Source organism: Camelina sativa, chromosome 5 (assembly GCF_030686135.1).
Source record: "Camelina sativa cultivar CO46 ecotype springtype chromosome 5, ASM3068613v1".
In the NCBI taxonomy this organism is placed as follows: Eukaryota; Viridiplantae; Streptophyta; class Magnoliopsida; order Brassicales; family Brassicaceae; genus Camelina; species Camelina sativa.
Genome location: NC_141884.1, coordinates 32879689 through 32898014, shown reverse-complemented (window position 1 = coordinate 32898014; position 18326 = coordinate 32879689). Strand labels below are relative to the sequence as shown.

Below are 18326 nucleotides of genomic sequence, written 5' to 3'. Positions count from 1 at the left end.
TCCCTTGTTGCTGCTTCTGGTAATCTGGTTTGGGAGTGTAGCCTGAAGAGTTCCCACTGTAAGGATTGTTGCCTTGCTGATTACCGAATCTCTAACCCTGATTTCCAGCTCCATACACATAGTTGACATTCTTCTCTGATTTCTCTAGCTTTGGCTCAAATGTCTCAACTTCAGCAGAAAATTGGACTGACTTCTTACCCACAAGAAGATTATGCATTGAATCAAGCTTGGCATTAACAGAAGCAAGCTGGTTTGCATCAAATCCTCCATGCAATCTCTTCCTTTCAGCATCTGCTCTCTTAGTGTTATTGTTGGAAGCCAAATTCTCAATCAAAGCTTCAGCATCTTCTGGAAATCTTGTTTTGAAATTCCCATGACTTGCAGCATCTAAAGCTAACTGATACTCCCAGTCACATCCTCTGAAGAAGATGGTCAACAGCTGCACCCTAGAGAAACCATGGCGTGGACAGTTCCTTTGATAAGCCTTGAATCTCACCTAGGCTGCCTTGAAAGCTTCATCTGGTCTTTGCTTGAAAGAGGACAGCTTCACTCTCAACTCATCAGACATAGCATCATCATAAAAATAATTTGTTGCCAACATGTCAAAGATCCAGCTGACAACTGTTTCAACCACTGAGATGCCTCTCCTGCAAGTGAGTATGGAAAGAGCTTGCAGTAGATATAGTCTTCAGTAACACCAATGGCCTTGATACTAGTCACAAGGTCTTCAAAATGCTCAATGTGGTCCAAAGACTTCTCATTGGGTAGGTTAGAGAAAGGTCTCCGCCCAACTAGCTGGAAGTAAGCAGGCTTCAGCTCAAAGTCATTCCTTTGGAATGGAGGAGGAACATTTATAGATCGGTTCTGATAGACCATGTCAGCCCGGTTATAGTCAGCAATGGTCCGGATCAAATCCTGGTTCTGCTCCTGTCTTCGAACTGGGTTTTGGACGTGGTTGGCAGCTCCACGTACATCTGCAAGAATGGGACACCATCGACAACAGCAGCCTGCCCGTCGCCAACACCAGCTTGCTTGTTGACAACAACAGGTTCATCAATCACATTGCCTTCTGCATCAAGCTTTTGGCCTTGCTCGTTGCGCAAGTGTCCCTCTTGATCCCTCAAAGCACCATCGTCATCACGCATCAGAATGATTGTGTTAACCATCTTCAAGGATTTGGCTGCTTTTCGGTTCTCACGCTCAAGTTTTCCCAACTCTTGATTTGAAAGCTTCAAAGTTGGACCAGTCTAATTGTTTCTAGTGTTAGGCCTAGGAGGCATGCACCTGAAACACACAAGAGAAAAGAAAACAAAATCGTGTAAGTTTCAAATAAAAATAAAAGTTTAGACAAAATCAAAAACTCAAATCTAATGGTAGATCAACGAGTCCCCGACAACGGCGCCAAAAGTTGATATGCTCAAATTTATCCTAGAGCTACGCTCTTAAACTAAGAGATCACTGCAGTACTTAGGGGTCGAATTCCACAAAGACTCAAGATTACACAATAAATTATAGAGTTTTTTAATTATGCTAAACAGATTAATTTGAATTGAAATAACAATGCAAAATATTAAATAAAGCTGTGAAAATTCAATGGATCAAAAAGCCAGGTCTAGAGAATTTCTCAGGAAATTACAAATTATTAAATCAATAAATAAATTAGGATTCAAGCAATTAAGAACATATCTAGTACTCTAAACACTTCTGTAAAATAAATGAGTTCTCACTGCAAATATTATCTAAATTAAAAACCAGAAAATCCAAATCTCTTTGTAAAATTCTAGGTTTAAAATTAGCTTTAAAAACAAGTTTAGATTGTTCACAAAATCACTAAATCAAATCTCTTTACAAGAAGTAATTTTGTTCATCAAAAGGTTTTATCAGAAAAATCAATTATATTCTCATATCAATCAATAATCCTAAGATCTAAATCCAGATGACTAATCAAAAATCTAGCATTAAGAACAACCTATGATGAAGATCTAGAAAGATATTGAATCCTAAATAAACAGATCTAATAATTCATAAAAACCCAATGAAAAACCCTGAACGTAACAAGCAAACTACTGAGACATATTCAATGAAACACAAATCATCATTCTGAATAACATGCAATAGATATTAAAAGAGTAAAGAAAGAGTTTAGAAATTCTTCTCTCTACAAAGGAGTTCAGATCTCTCTCTCCCAAAGTGCTCAAAATCTCTCAGGATTGCAGAAAACAAAACTTGCTAGAAAATAACTTAATGGTTTGTAAAACCTAAAAATACTATCTATATTTCTTAAAACATGTCAGGGACTAATCTTGCAATTATGGAAAACTTTGGCCAACTTTGCAAAACTTCCAAAACTTGGCTTCTCTCATCTGACAAACCGGGTGTCGATCGATGCTAAGGCAGTGTCGATCGACACTCCCTCTCTGTTCTGACTCCAAGTTTGTTTCTTTGGGATTAATGCTCCAAAACGATCCAAATTGCTCCACTTCGCTCCATCCGTGCTAAAATCCTAGATAACCTGTAAAAACTCAAAAACAACCTAGAAACAAATCAAAATACTCAAAAAGCACACTTATATCATGGTTAAAAACCGTAAAAACCATGATTTATCAATATTCTTTCTTTCATTATTTTAGGATTGTTAGGCAAAACCCCATTATTGCTTGGCTTGACTTGCTTGCTTCTGATTGCATCCTATCTACTAGCATAACAACCATTTGGATTGATAACCCTTTGTACTACAACTGCATAGGAAATTGATACCATGGGTGAAAATCCTGTTATCAATTTGGCGTCCTTGCCATTTAGTTGAATTTTATTTTGCTACGTTTAGGATTTCAGCACTTGCTAGATCAAGTTCTTTTATCTATATTGGTTCGGCATCACACTTGTTTGCTTTCATTTTTGTTTGTTTTGAATCTCAGGTACAACCCAAGCACCCACCCGACCCGTCACTCGATCACCTGGATTGGGTTGTCCTTTGTGTACTCACTCGGTCAACTACCTGTGCCTGCAAACGCGATCCAAGGGTAGCCAAAAATTAAGTCCTTTCATCGACAACATCGACAGACCAAGGTTACTCAGATAAAAACAAGTTCGACAACCGCAAGCAGCAACAATTGAGGAGACAATAAACAATCAGAACGGTCCACCAGCTCCTCAAGCAAGGACCAACATAGGAGCAGAGGGTGCTCCATCTACTCATACTCAAAGAAATGGCATTGTGCCACCTGCTGCCCAGAACAACAATATTGAGATCAAGAGTAGTCTCATCCAGATGATACAAAGCAACAAGTTTCATGTATTGCCAATGGAGGACACATTGGATCATCTGGATGAATTTGATAGGCTCTCTAGCCTCACCAAGATAAATTGAGTTAGTGAGGATTGTTTCAAACTCCAGCTTTTCCCATTCTCTTTGGGAGACAAAGCACATATCTGGGAGAAATCACTCCCCAAGGAGTCCATCACCACTTGGGAAGCGTGCAAAAAGGCGTGTCTGGCCAAATTCTTCTCCAACTCCAGAACCGCAAGGCTGCGAAATGACATTTCCAGCTATTTTCAGAAGAACAATGAGACGTTCAGTGAAGCTTGGGAACGTTTCAAGGGATACACTACCAGATGTCCTCATCATGGCTTCAGCAATGTTTCATTGCTAAGCACACTTTAAAGAGGAGTGGTCCCCAAGATACAGATGTTGCTGGACACCGCAAGCAATGGTAACTTCCTCAACAAGGATGTTGATGATGGTTGGGACCTAGTGGAGAACTTGGCTCAATCTGATGGGCATTACAACGAGGAGTACGATCGTATTGTGCGATCTACTTGAGAGGAAGATGTAAAGTACAAGAGGGACATGAAAGCCCTCAATGACAAGCTCGATAAACTCCTCAGCCAGCAACAGCATGTTCATGCGATTTCAGAGGAAGAGCAGTTTTTACAACTAGATGGGGAGAATATTCAGCTAGAGGATGTGAACTACATCAACAACCAAGGAGTTTACAACAAAGGGTACAACAACTACAAGCCGAATCCGAATCAGTCATACCATAACCCGAATGTTGCCAACCCTCAAGACCAGATCTACCCATCAGCAGTTCAAGGGAACCAGGTCCAGCATAAGCCTTTTGTTCAATACAATCAAGGTATGCTCCTAAGTAGCAGTACTCTGGAAATTACCACCAACCCATTGCACCGCCTGGATTCCAACAACAACAAGGTCCGTAGAACCAATCACAAGAAGCTGGTCTACGCAGCCTAATTCAGCAGATGATTCAAAATCAGGCATCCGCTGCAATAGACACTGCAAAACAGTTTGCGGAAATGAGCAACAAGATCGATTCTGGATACAATGACTTGACTGCCAAGTATGATTCGCTCAATACTAAGCTGAGGTACCTAGAGGGCCACCACAACAACCAACCAGCTCCAAAGATCAACCAGCTTCCAGGTAAAGCTGTTTAGAACCCAAAGGATTATGCCACTGCCCAAGCCATCTTCCTTGATGATGACTATGAGGATTACCTCACTGAGGACAGTGATGTTCAAGATGGGGAGGATATGGATCACTATGGGATAAATGAGGCCAAGTACTACATATCTGACTATGAACCGGAGCCTTCATCCAAAGAGACTGATCGAGTTGACGATCGAGCACTGGTTCGAGAATCACAAATCAAATAACAACCCGAGGCAGAATCCGATGACTCACCCGATGATGGTGATCGGATGATACATCGAGTAGATGTTGAGATGAGAGATCAACCTCAACTGCCTGTAGCAGCAGAAGGGGAACTAGAGGAAAGGTTCAATGCTGCTCTAGACATCCAACTGGAGGCGCTTACAGAGCGTATGGCCAAGCGTAAAGCTCCACCACCTAAGCTTTTGCCACCACACGTATTTCAAGAGGAAATCACCTAGGAGGCAGCTCAGCTGGAGAGTGAGGTTAAGGAAGCTGTCAAGGAGATTGGGTATGAGATTCTCAGGAGTAGAGTATGCTTAGATCCTGAGCTGCGAATCGAGGAGAAATTGGAGGATCCTGGCTCTTTTACTTTGCCATGCTCGATAGGACTTCGGATTTTCAAAAATTGCTTGTGTGATCTGGGAGCTTCAGTCAGCATCATGCCACTGTCAATTGCCAACAAGATGGGTTTCACTAGTTTTAAACTGAGTAGTCTGTATTTGGTTCTAGCTGATAGAAAAATCAGACATCCGATTGAGATCCTAGAAAATTTTCCACTCAGGATTAGAAGAGTGGAAGTCCCTACTGATTTTATGATCCTTGATATGGATAAGGAACCAGACGATCCACTGATCCTAGGGAGACCATTCTTGGCAACAGTAGGTGCAGTGATTGAGGTGAAGCAAGGCAAAATCAGAATTGAGCATTGGGAGCACTTCAAGATGGAGTTTGATGTCAAGAAGGGAATTAAGAGGCCAACCATTGATGGTCAAGCTTTTTCCACTAAGACAAAGCAGAGAAAAGTCAAACATCTTAAAGAAATCAACACCACATTTGCTGTGGAACCTGGACAAGACTTGGAGAATCAATTGAATCAGCCTGCTACAGTGGAGAGGATTCCAGAACCTCTCCCACCTAAATCACATGCTTAAAGATCATGAAGAGTCAAGCTTTGTGACTTAAAACAAGCTCACTTGGGAGGAAGTCCCAAAGGTATCTTTAATTTTATTTTAATTTTGATTTATTGGTTTCACCTTATTTTCTATTTTTTTTGCATATTTACATTTAAAAAAAAAGAAGAAAAGTGAAAAAATAAAATTTGAGGAACCCGAGGCTCAACCCGACACCGTACTCAACGCACATGATCGTGTCTCTGCTCGGGTGGCGAGTGGAGTCCGAATTCTACAAACACTAGCCCACTCTCGGAAATCCCAAGAAGCCAACTATCCCTATTTAAGAAGTCTAACCCTCACAACTCCATAAATTCTCTATCCCCAAAAAACTCTTTGTCTTCTTATCCTTTCTCTCTCAAACTCGAGTGCTCTTTGATTTTTCGGGAACTAACCCTATAAATCTCAAAGTTTAGCTTTTCTTTCTTCTCAAGGTTTCGATAATGGCACCAAAGGTGAATACCTACAAAAGGAAGGGAAGAAGATCAACCTCCGCTGCTGCTAGAACCGGAGGTGATACCGTCGAACCTCGAGAATCCCAAGGAAGAGGAGACGTTCCGCATTCCCAACCGCTGGCTGGACGTTTTGCTTCTCCAACCCGATGCTCAACCCGATCCGTCACCCGATCTGGTGCTCGAGCAACCGATCGTGTAGACCACCGAGTTCACTCACCAAGCCCGGTGGCGAGTGTTGTTCGCCGATCTCCTAGACGTAGGGACCTGTCTACGACTGAGAGAACTGTTACCGACCCTATGGAGGTCGATTCTGATGCTGGTGGAGGAGAGCCGGAGGAGATCTAAACGTTGCAGTTAAGGAGCAGAGCTGCGGTTGCAAGAGGGAAGAGACCAGCCTCTGAAAAGGCTAAGAATGTAACTGAGAGAGCAGCTGATGAAGAGGATCGAGACCCAGAGGAGGAGAACCGTTACCGAGAGGAGGATCAGAGAGAACGCACACGCCAAGCCTCACGGAGGCTGAAGCAGAAAGAAGTGGAGACTTCATCTACAAGGTTTTCCACAATATGAGTTTCGTTGGTACCCGCTACCTTCACCGAGAGACGATGAAGCAGTTGGGCATCGATAGATATGTCGAGTTCCTGTTCGACATGTGCCATCTGGGCCATATGATGCAAGCCCAACTTGAAGCTTATGAGGAGGAGACGGTCCACTTTCTCTCAACACTACGGTTGCACTACTTTGAGGACCACCTGACCCTACTATCCGATGGGGGGATCAGGTTCATCACCTTCTCCGTGCGAAATAAGCTGTATGGTTTCAAGGCTGGGAGTGGAGAAGGCATGGAGGTGAGCGAGGAGGAGATGAAGTCCCTATGGCTGACAATAGGAGACAAGCTCCCCTAAAAGTCTACAAGCTCAAAGTCTGCTCAAATAAGGAGCCTTGTTTTGAGGTATTTTCAAAAGTCCCTAGCCTGCACTCTTTTTGCTAGAAATGAGAGTGGGAATGTGAATGATCATGAGCTCTAGCTGCTAGACATTGCCTTGTGTGGAGTTTTAGACAATGCTAGGGATGGTACACCGCTAGTAGGAGATGTTGCGGATACCAGCATGATCTTTGTGCTGCTCGATCAGTTCCTTTACCTCAAGTCATGAGCTATGAAAACTGAGAGAAGATAGGGAGCTGAGGAGTATTGGTCACACCAATTTTGGTGGCTTGTGATGTACCTTTGAAGGGAGTAGTACACGATCCGAGATGGCTGGACATCGACTACCTCACACTGGCAAGATACCTGGCTTATGAGAAGCCAAACGACATGCTGCTATTCAAGTTCGTCCATCCAACTGCCGGAGCCGCCCAAATGATCCTGCCCAATGTAGCGTGCACCAAGGTCCGGCTGGGGGACAGCATTGACTTTGCACCGCCTCTAGAGGAGCTGTACAACCCGGAGGAGGAATCCAAAGCTGAAGAGAGAGAGCCGACTGGGCGAGAACAAGGAGACAACTCGGAGGATTGCGACTTTGAGGAGTATGTTTGCTCACAAAAGCAGCCTGCTGGGGTGAGGGAAGCTCACAAGAGGATCGGATGGCTGAAGAGGATGAACAAGTTTCTGGTTAGGAAGGTGAAGGATCTTATCGGCTCAGTGAAGGTGATGGGAGGTCAGATAAACGAGCTACAAGACAAGGCTAGCTGTGCCTCAGCTCCCACCTTGGCATATGCACCCACATGGATGGGGAGAAGCAGACCACTAGGAGGAATTTGAGGACTCACACCTCCAGAGCCTCACAGAGCATCGACCTACGAGCCTCAACCGGAGGGGGATATCACAAGACCCGACAGATCGTGGAGAAGCCACTCAGACGCCTATCCGACGCCTAACCCAATGGGGTACATGATGCCTTACCCGATGCACCCACCGAGCACCTATTCGGGTGAGCAATCAGGTCCCTTCCCTCCGACGTATCAAATGCCGTATCCGATGTCATATTTGATGCACCTTGCGAGTGGCTATATGGGTGATCACTCCGGACCTCTCCCGCCATACCCGTCATACTACCCGATGCCCTACCCCATGAGCTACGCGATGCCATATCCGATCAACCCCTCGGATGCTAGTCCGAGCAAGTCATCCGTGCACATCACCGAGCTCTCTGACGAGCAAATCCTGGCAGCTGCTGAAGCCGGTGACGACCCTGGCTACACGTTGGCGAGTATGGAGGCATCTACAACCTCCTTCTTCACCAACCCATGATGTACCACATTCATCCAATCTTTGTAAATAACATTGCATTTAGTTTTATTTTATTTTGTGTGATTCTTGGATTATTTTTCAGACTTTTATTTACACAGATACTGTGTAATTTAAGTTTGGGGGAGGGTCCTAGAATGTATTTAATATTATGTTTTATTTTCTTATTTTCTTATTTCAAAATTTTGCAAGCTAGTTTATTCATTTGAGTATGCATCTATTTGCATTGAAAAAATCCAAAAAATTTGAAAAATTTACAAAAAAAAAAAAAAGAATAGAGTGTTCATGTAGTTGCATTTACATATTAGGATTGAGTCTAGTTTGCTTCATATAGGATTGTTGCATATTCATCTTAGGGGACAATGATTAAAACTACCTTGTTTAAAAACAAACCTTATGATTGAAGCTATAGCCCTTAATCACAGTTCATTGTTGCTAGATCAATCTTTGGAAAAAAAAAATGAAAAATCTTTGCTTAGAACCTTGTGTCTTTTGAATGCTTCCTCCACTTGCTTGAACATTGGAACATCTCTATATTATTGGACTTTATTTGAACTTAAATTGTCTTGCTTATGGAATTTGAATACTTGCTCATGATAAATCTAAAATTGGGTTAGCACTCCATTGTCACCAATCCTTTCGTTTAACCCAATTTGTTTTTCCCTACCCTTGAACCCAAACCTTTCTTTCAAACCTTGTTCTGAATTGTTGAGTGAGGCTTTTTTCATTGTGCTATAGGTTGTGAAACCTTGAGAGTATTGAGAACGACAAAGAACTGCCTCTTGATTTAGTTAAGTTAGAATTTGAACTAGCTAATAGATTCGGTTTTGAAAGATAGGTGGTTAACATGTTTATTTGGGGTGGGTTGAGGATTAAAAAAAAAATAATTCCTTAAGGTTAGAATCAAATAGCTCTAAGTCTCTTAGTAAAAAAAAAAAAAAGATATTGCTAGTCTCCTAGAAAAAGAAGAAAGAAAAAATATATATACATAGGAATATTATTAAAAGCTTAGTGAACAAAGTAAAAGAAAAAAAAAGAGAGAGAGAGAGAGAGAGAGAGAGAGAGAGAGAGAGAGAGAGAGAGAGAGAGAGAGAGAGAGAGAGAGCTAGATGTTTAAAGCTTAGACCTTAGGGATTACAAAAAAAATAGAGAGTTAAAATCAAGGTTGTGGGTAGTTTTATACTAGGAGGTTTGATTAAAAAAAAAAGATAAATGAGAAAATGGTAGATTATCAATAGTTAAGCTTTGTATGCCCAAATTATTCTCAATCTTAGATAGTTTTCACAACTGTCTAGCATTCCTTCTTTTGAGACAAAACCACCCAAAGAATTTGATTGAAACCACTTTACCAAAAATCCTTACTCTTGAAACCGATTGAACTTGATTCACCTTCCATTTGCAAGAATTTGCCAACACTTAAATGAATGTGAAAGAGATGTTCTTTACTTTTAGTTGGAGGTTGAGCTAGATCGATGCATGGTAATAAGCATAGAAAAATATTTGTAAGTATGTTGATTGATCTTAGCACCATTAAACTATCTTTAAGGATTATAGCTTGAATCCTTCACTTAGCATATAAAGGTTATTAGTCCCCGTTTTTTAAACCGCACTCTCCTACATCCTTGATAGAGGAATAGCAAGATTTAAGTTTGAGGGTCTGATAACTCTCTAATTTACATGTTTTTAGCATCCTTTTTTGTCCATATTTTGCATTGTTTATACCCTTACCTTAGCATTTTTAGGTCATTAACTGTAGAAATTCGCATTTAGGGTGTTGCATTCTTGCATTTTCATACTTTGGATGAAAACAGGTGCTTTAGAGCCTAAAATGGGGAGAAACAAGGTCAAATCCGAGAATCTACCTGAAGGAGCTATTGAGCAGGAAGAACAGTCCGAACCCCAACCCGATCGAGGAGGATCCAAGAGAAGGAAGAAAAACCCGAAGACCTACCCGAGGAACAACCCGACCTTATCCTCGTGCACCCCATCGAGCAGACCCTCAGGCAAGATTGGGAAGCTAGGTTAAAAGGGTTTCCATATATAAACCTCCCTCTTCTTCCTCTCGCCCTAGCACGCCGCAGACACTCAACAAAGAGAGCGAGAGCTTCTGAGAGAGATCTTGAGCGACTCAAACATTTTTTCCACTTTGTTAGGATTTATATTACATTTCTTTTGCTATCCTTTTAGATTTCTACTATGTACTCTTTACTTCTATCTTATTTTTCAATACAATGCAATTTTCGTTTATCTATGTTTTTGTGTTTTCTGCAATGAGATATGAGTAGTGAAACAAAGTGTATAGGGATGGGATAGACAATTATGTGCTCTTGATTGGTTAGGATGTCTTAGCTTGGTTGTCTATGTTATATAAGTTCTTGTCTAGATTGGTGTTCTTAATGCTATCAAGAGACCGAGAGGTTGAGATTAGATCTAGGGTGTTTTTCCATCGAGAGATGTAGTTGAAATGCTTGAATCAATCAATGCTAGAGATTTACTCACTTGGCCTAAGAGATTAGATGTGTAAGGAGTTTATTGACAATAATGAATCGGTTTGTATTGCCTGCTTGGTCATGTTTCTCCAACAAGAGTTGGGTAGGAGAGTGATCAAGGTTGATTGTTTCTATCACGAGAGTGTTTTAACAAGAGTTTAGAGATTCATTGTCTAGGGAATATTTGCTTGAGGCATCTAGGGCATCCATACTGGTCAGGAACACTTAGGAGTCGATTACCCCATCTTAGGAGCTTTCGCATCTTGATTGTTTACGTTTTTATTCATAAATCGACCCTATACCCGAACAGGTACTCGATCACCAGCTTCGTGTACACCTTCGAGCTGTTCATACTTTTCTTCTTAACCCGATCACTCCACCTGATCCTGTACTCAAATGCTTACGTCGTGTGGTTCTTGTTTATTTATTTCCTTTTAATTATTTTAGGATTGTTAGATCAAACTCCATTATTGCTTGGCTTGACTTGCATAGTTCTGATCATATCTCATCTGCTAGCATAACAATCATTTGGATTGATAACCCTTTGTACTACAACTGCATAGGGAATTGATACCGTAGGTGAAAATCCTGTTATCACAAACCAACCACGAATTCCATCGTAATCATATCCCACTTCCACTATGGAATGGGTAAACTCCGCAACAGGCCAGCCGACACCTGATGATTTTCCTTCACAAACTGGCAAATATCGTACCTCGCGACCCAGCTAGTGACATCCCTTTTCATCCCGCCAAATGATAATACCGTTTGAGGTCAAGATACATATTATTCGCTCCTAGATGAATTAGAAACTTGCTTGAGTGAGCCTCTCTCAGAATCTCCTGCCTCAAACCCTCATCATTGGGCACACAAACCCGACCATACATAAGGATATTCCCATTAGCAGAGACATGATACTTCTAACATGAATCCTTGGAGGCATTCACCAGCCCCACTTCACTCTCCTGAGCAAACCAAATTTCACTCAAAAGATCTACTTTATCAGCTACTTCCAGTCCCAAAGGCTCTTGTGAGATAACACACAACCTCAAAAGACTGATCTCACTCACCAAGGACTCCATAACATGCTCCTGAGGAGTAGTCGCCCACTTCCTCCTCAGAGCATCTGCCACGAAGTTAGCTTTACCGGGATGGTCAGCTATATCCAAATCATAATCTGCCACCAACTCCATCCACCGCCTCTGCCTCAAATTCAGCTAAGGCTAAGTGAAGATATACTTGAGGCTCTTACGATCTTTGTACACTTGTATCTTTCTGCCATAAATATAAGACCTTCAAATCTTGAAAGCGACAGCCACAAATGTCATCTCCAAGTCATGAGTAGGTCAGTTGCCCTCATGCTTCCGCAACTGGTGCAAAGCATAGGCAATAATCTTCCCCTCTTTCATCAACACACACCCCAAACAAACTATGGAAGCAATGCCAATATTGGCGTACTTGTCAACATCTACTTCAGACTTACGAAAGCTACCTCACACTCTGATGACCACAAAAAAAAGAACGTCCTTCCCTGTCAACCTAGTCATTGGTCGTGCCTTGCTCGCAAAACCCCTCACAAATCTCCTATAGTACAATGCCAAACCAAGGAAACTCCTGATCTCCATGGCCTTATGCGGCCTAGGTCAATGCCTTATAGCGTGATTCTTCTCTGGATCCACATAAACTCCCTCTGTATAAATAATATGATCCATTGTTCATCAACCTCATAAACTATGCTGGTTCGTTAGTCAAATCGAAAGGCATCACCATGGACTCATAATCCCCATACCTCATCCTGAAAATCGTCTTCTTCACATATGCCTCATCTATTGGAATCTGATGATAACCCAATGCCAATCTTGGATAATCAAGTAGCACCTCTCAATTGATCCAACAATCGATCCTTATAAGAGGGTACTTCTTCTTCACAGTTATCCGGTTCATACCCCAATAATCAATGCACAAGCTGAAACTCTCGTCCTTCTTCTTAACGAACAACACCGGTGCTTTCTTTGGGGAAACGCTAGGACGAATGAAGTTCTTGTTTAACAAATCCTCCCGCTGCTTCTTCAGCTCTTCCATCTTTGTTGGAGTCATCTTGTAAGGTGCCTTAGACAAATATGTCATCACTGGTTCTAACTCAATCGTGAAGGTATCATACCGATCTGAAATGACTAAAATATATCCTTAAAATCCTGAACCACAGGAATCTCACCAACAGCAACCTGCCCTACAGACTCCGGCATAGAATTAGTAGCCAGATAAGCCTCACAATCCTTCCTCATCATCTTCTCTACTTGCACAGCTGAGATAACCAGACTCCCTGAAGTCGGCCTCAATCCCTGATAAACTAATCGCTTCCCTTCGGGCCGCTCAAACACAACTCTACCCCGATGAAAATTCGGATGTACTTTGTACCGATGCAATCAATCCATACCAAAGATGACCTCATACAACTCCACAGGGCTGATGACCAAATATGCTAGCATCGACTATCCTGCAATATGAATATCAATACTGTAGCCCGTCCAAGTATCCTCATAAACTCATCTCCCATGATCTTCTCTGTTATTGGCACTTTCAGCAAACTCTGATATGATTCTCCCAAAGAATCGACACCTTCTAGTTGGTTGATAGAGACACCTTGATTCTAAAGACAATGAAGTCTTAAGAATAAGAATGATGGATTGAATGGTTGCACAAGAGTCGCAGAAAAGCTCTTGATATACCGATTTGATCTTTCAGCCTCGCACCAAAAAGATCGGATCTCTCATCCTCGCACCAAGGAGATCAGGTTTTGACTGTTGGAATCACATCAAGCAGTCGGTTTTGATTGTTGGAATCACATCAAGCAATTGGTTTTGTTCACAAAGAGCAGAAGAGAATCACTCTCAGAGAAATATAAAAGGTTTTGATAAAAAGTTGGATTGTTTATTTCATTGCTCTTACATGAGTTTATATAGGAAAATAAACTTGGTAACAAAGCCAAGTATTAACTAATCTTGAAACTAAAAACAATAAAGATAGATAGTTGAATGAAGATTCAACTCTTGGTGCATGTATCCCTTTCTCCAAAGTGACTCTTGGTGCATGTATCTATTTTCATCACTCCTCTTTGACCACAAAATCAAGTGATTATTTTAGGCTTTCTTGGACTTGAATTAGGCTCAAAGTGGGCTGGACTTGATAGACATCATCCTCAATAGAATTCCCATGCTCTCTTTGGCCAAAAGCTCTTTTATTAAGTGTTTCCTTGATCTTCTTTCCCTTTGACTCTTTGATCCAATTTGCTGATGAGAATCTTCATATGTTAAGATCCTACTAACACATTTTCTTTGTTACGAACTCCAACCACAATCACCGCGACGATTAGTTCAACCCGCCCGAAGGCTTCTCATAAGCCTCCGCACCTAGGCATGCTTGCCCTCCTTGGCTTAACCCGTGCACACACATAAACGATTTACTCCATTTCAAAAACTCTCCCAGGCGTAAGCTTCCTAGACTCCATTAGTTGCAACATCCCTCCTCCAGAGATGTGCATCAACCTCTAAAAAGTTGATTCCAAGACATTCTAGCATCCGACTGGAATACTCAAATGAACAGAAAAATCCACTCCAACTGCATCCATCCAACCATCCGCCTCTCTATGTTTGATACCTGTCGAGAAGAATCTCGTACTGATCATCTACAACTGCTCCATCCTCCTAAGATAGGATGGAAGCTCCTCAACATCTGCAACCCTCGGCTGCACCTCCACCACCGGCGGCACAACTGGAGCCTGCATTAGTACCGCTCTTGGTAACCGGCTCCAACAGCAATGCCAACAGATATCATCTGGATCCTAGGCTCCACCTGCTGCAACCCCACACCTGGGTTCCAAGCACTCTCGGCACTCTCACCGGCTAACTCCTCTAGTCCCTTCTAATATGCTTGCGACCCTTTAACGTGCCTCCTCGTGGATGTCTGGGCTACACACTCATTGGCCTCAGGAACCTGCCTAACCCTTACCGCGACCACGTCCAAGAATTACAAACTAAAACACCTCCAACTAGAAAATAACACTCAACAACATAAACTATTATCATTAAACGAATAAATTAAATAACTGAATAACCAATAACAATCCAACAATACCAAAAGCATATAACAACGTCATAGAACCAACAACTTAAACATCCATTTTAGACAGCATCATTCCATTCTAGCAACCTAACAGAAGCATAAAACAAAAAACTGAGTCTATAGAACATCCTCCTCTTCATCACCCATATTCCACGATCACACTTTGCCTACTTGCACCACAAACAACAGTTGAGATGCATGAGTATTATCATAAATACTCAATGAGGCAATCCTCCCGTCTAGTGGACTATACATACAAGCAATAAGATCTCCACATACCACAATCAACAAACAACAAACAAACCAGACAATACACAAAGAAAACACAACATCAGCCGCCTGCTAAGGAAGGTGTCGACCGACACCAGATGGTGTCGACTGACTTTGGACACCTGGTGTCGACGTACACCTGCTCGACATCTCCGAAAGCACTAGCAGTGTCGACCAACACCTCCACATGGTGTCAACCGACATTTTCCTGGTGTCGACCGACTCTGATGTCGAGCATCGATCTCCTTCAATCTCCAACTCCAAATTCTACCTCTGACCGCACTAAGCTCAGCCAAAGTTCCTCTAGATGTCTCACCAAGCAATAGAAAGCACAAAATCTCATAGATAAGCAAGAAATAGATCCACAGCTCACATAAACACCAAAACTAAAGATTTTAGATTAGATAAGCAATGGTTATACACTCACCTGACAAGCAAGAAATAGATCCACAGCTCACATAAACACCAAAACTAAAGATTTTAGATTAGATAAGCAATGGTCATACACTCACCTTTAAAATAAGGAGAATCTGAACCGAAATTGATGAAGTTAGCACCAAAAAAATGATTTATAAATTTGTGTACACAAACCTAAAAGATTATATATAAAAAAAATAGAGAGAATATTACTTTAACAAGTCGGACAATGATCTGAGTATATATGATGAATGAATAGTTGAAACAATTGATATCTGCTATTCAATCCATATATGAGTTAAATAAAATTATAATATTATTATCTTATTCTTCAAAAAAATACAAAGCGATAATAAATATCTAACACCCGGTCCTAACGAAAGAGCCGTGTCTATGGGAAAAAAAAATTTGCATTTGTCTCAAGCCCCCAAAATATCTTCAATTCTTTCATATAATTTTTCTGTGTTTGTCTTTGTGAAATCACAATCAGATGCTTGCTATCATATACATAGAAAATGAACTAATTAGGAACCTAAATTATGAGAATTTGGTGAAAAAGTTTATTAAAACATAAGGAAAAAAGACTATGCCTTTGTTTTTTTTTTAAGATTACTGTTTTGTTTTCAATAGTCTATATGTTTCAAAATGACTTTTACATTTATTTATTTATTTTTGGAAAAATCTCCAATTTCAATCTTGCCTTAATTAAGCTCCCATAAGACCATCTCCAGTCTATGTCCATTTCTGCTTCCAAACTCTATTTTGGAAAAAAATCTTCTCCAATCCCCTTTATTTCCATTTCCAAAATGGAGATCTCTATATTTTTCTCTATATTTGGAGACTTTTAATTCATTTCTCCATTTTGCAGTTGAGCTTTTTTATTTACAAATCAGTCCTTTAGATTTATATATATTTAGATTTTATATCCAAATACAGTTAATTATTATTACTTTATACTTAAATTTATAAATAATAATGTTAAAATTCAACAACAGCATATATTACATAGAAAATAGATAATACAAAAAAAAAGATACAAAATAGCATAACTAATAATAAAATTTTAAATACATAACATGACTTAAACTAAAAATAAAAAACAGCTTAATACAACAAAGACTAATAATTAATCATTAGTGGGAAAAACACTCTATGGATGCATAAACAAAAAATATTTCATATGTTTATCTTAATAATTAATGAATGTTGTGTAATGTATTGTTGTTCAATAATAAATTTTAAATATAAATAATATGCTAATTTATCTTTTTGCTAAAATAAAATATTTAGGTTAAATTTGTAATTGTAATAAAGAAAGGATCATTATATAAATTAATAATAAGATAGAAACAAAATATTCCTTTTTGGAATCAAAAATGGAAAAATAGATTAGAGAAAACTATCTCTAAAATGGAGTTACTCCAAGATGGAGTAAAAAAAAAAGAAATGGGTTGGAGATGCCCTAAGTCTGGCCACGGCATGGAGACATATAGTCAAGAAAAGGAGAGAGTGCAAAAGTCTTAAAGGTTGTTGACGCAGACTTAGCCACGGCAAGGAGACATATGGTCAAGAAAAGGAGAGAGTGCAAAAGTCTTAAAGGTTGTTGACGCAAACGTGTGTAGTATTCTTACCTGGTGTCGTAATGTCGTATTATAAAAGATGTCATATATATAGTGCAATTATTCCTAGTAGTATTAAAAGATAGAACGTGAGTTCCATTTTTCTTTTGGAATGAATGTAAATTTTATTCATCAAAAAAACCTTCTCTTTACAACAATGTAACGTTTTTTGGGTTTAAATCTTTAATACATAGATTACAAACTTAAGTTCTGGTAGAAAACCAGCGTATAAGGATATCGGTGTAATTACGGTGCCCTGAATTTAAAAGGAGGAAAAGCTTGTTTCGAATGATTCTGTCTATCGGCTTGCCAAGTCGCTGAGCTGAGAGTGGTGCTTCGCCATGCCTGCGGTGAGTTCCATTTTTCTTAACACTAATTAGTCGTTATTATATTTTCATCGATTATATTTATACTTTTCTACTATAAAGGATGATCTATCTGCAATCATAGTACAACTTGACGATGACAGCTTTCTCCAGTTGTATCTGCACCATATGACTCACAACAATGGAGTGCAGTGCACTGAAACTTCCGCAGTCCCGCTACGCTTTGCATTTATAAGCATTAAATCATTGGGTATAGGCAGAGCTGTCTCTAAGTTAATAAAGGCCACAATCAAATTAAAATAAAAGGACTGTTTTGCTATAAGTTAAAATTGAACCCATGAACTCATTCCCACTAACAAAAACAAATGCCACTAGACTAAACATATTTTTTGAAAAATAAGGCCGAAAGTTATATATAAAATATGCTTCATGGGCTTGGCCGTTGGCCGGCTCTGAGTATAGGTTAAGAAGCTTCAATTACAAGCTTACTGCTTTTATAATCCTTTTTTTCTTTTGTCAGTGCATGTTACCTTTTCAAAACGCAAGAATTTAAGAGATCAGATAGCATTAAATAAAAAAGATTACATCGTACCATATGTCTATCTACAGCTATCTTATTTTTGCATTAACTATCGATCACGTGTTCGGGGTCAACATAGTAAGCGTCGAGGATTAAAATAATTAGAGATCCCATGAAAACAAAACAATACTCTCTCCGTTTATTTAAGAAATGTTGAGTCGGTCAAGATTTCCGGGTA

At 40.2% G+C, this 18326-nt stretch overlaps 1 non-coding gene across 1 annotated transcript; it reads right to left on the bottom strand.

Moving 5' to 3' along the window:
* Window positions 1-3526: 3526 nt before the first annotated feature.
* On the bottom strand, window positions 3527-3633 carry LOC147944648 (small nucleolar RNA R71). Its single transcript, XR_015558681.1, has one exon. It is a non-coding gene; the product is annotated as a small nucleolar RNA R71 (small nucleolar RNA).
* Between the last annotated feature and the right edge of the window lie 14693 nt (window positions 3634-18326).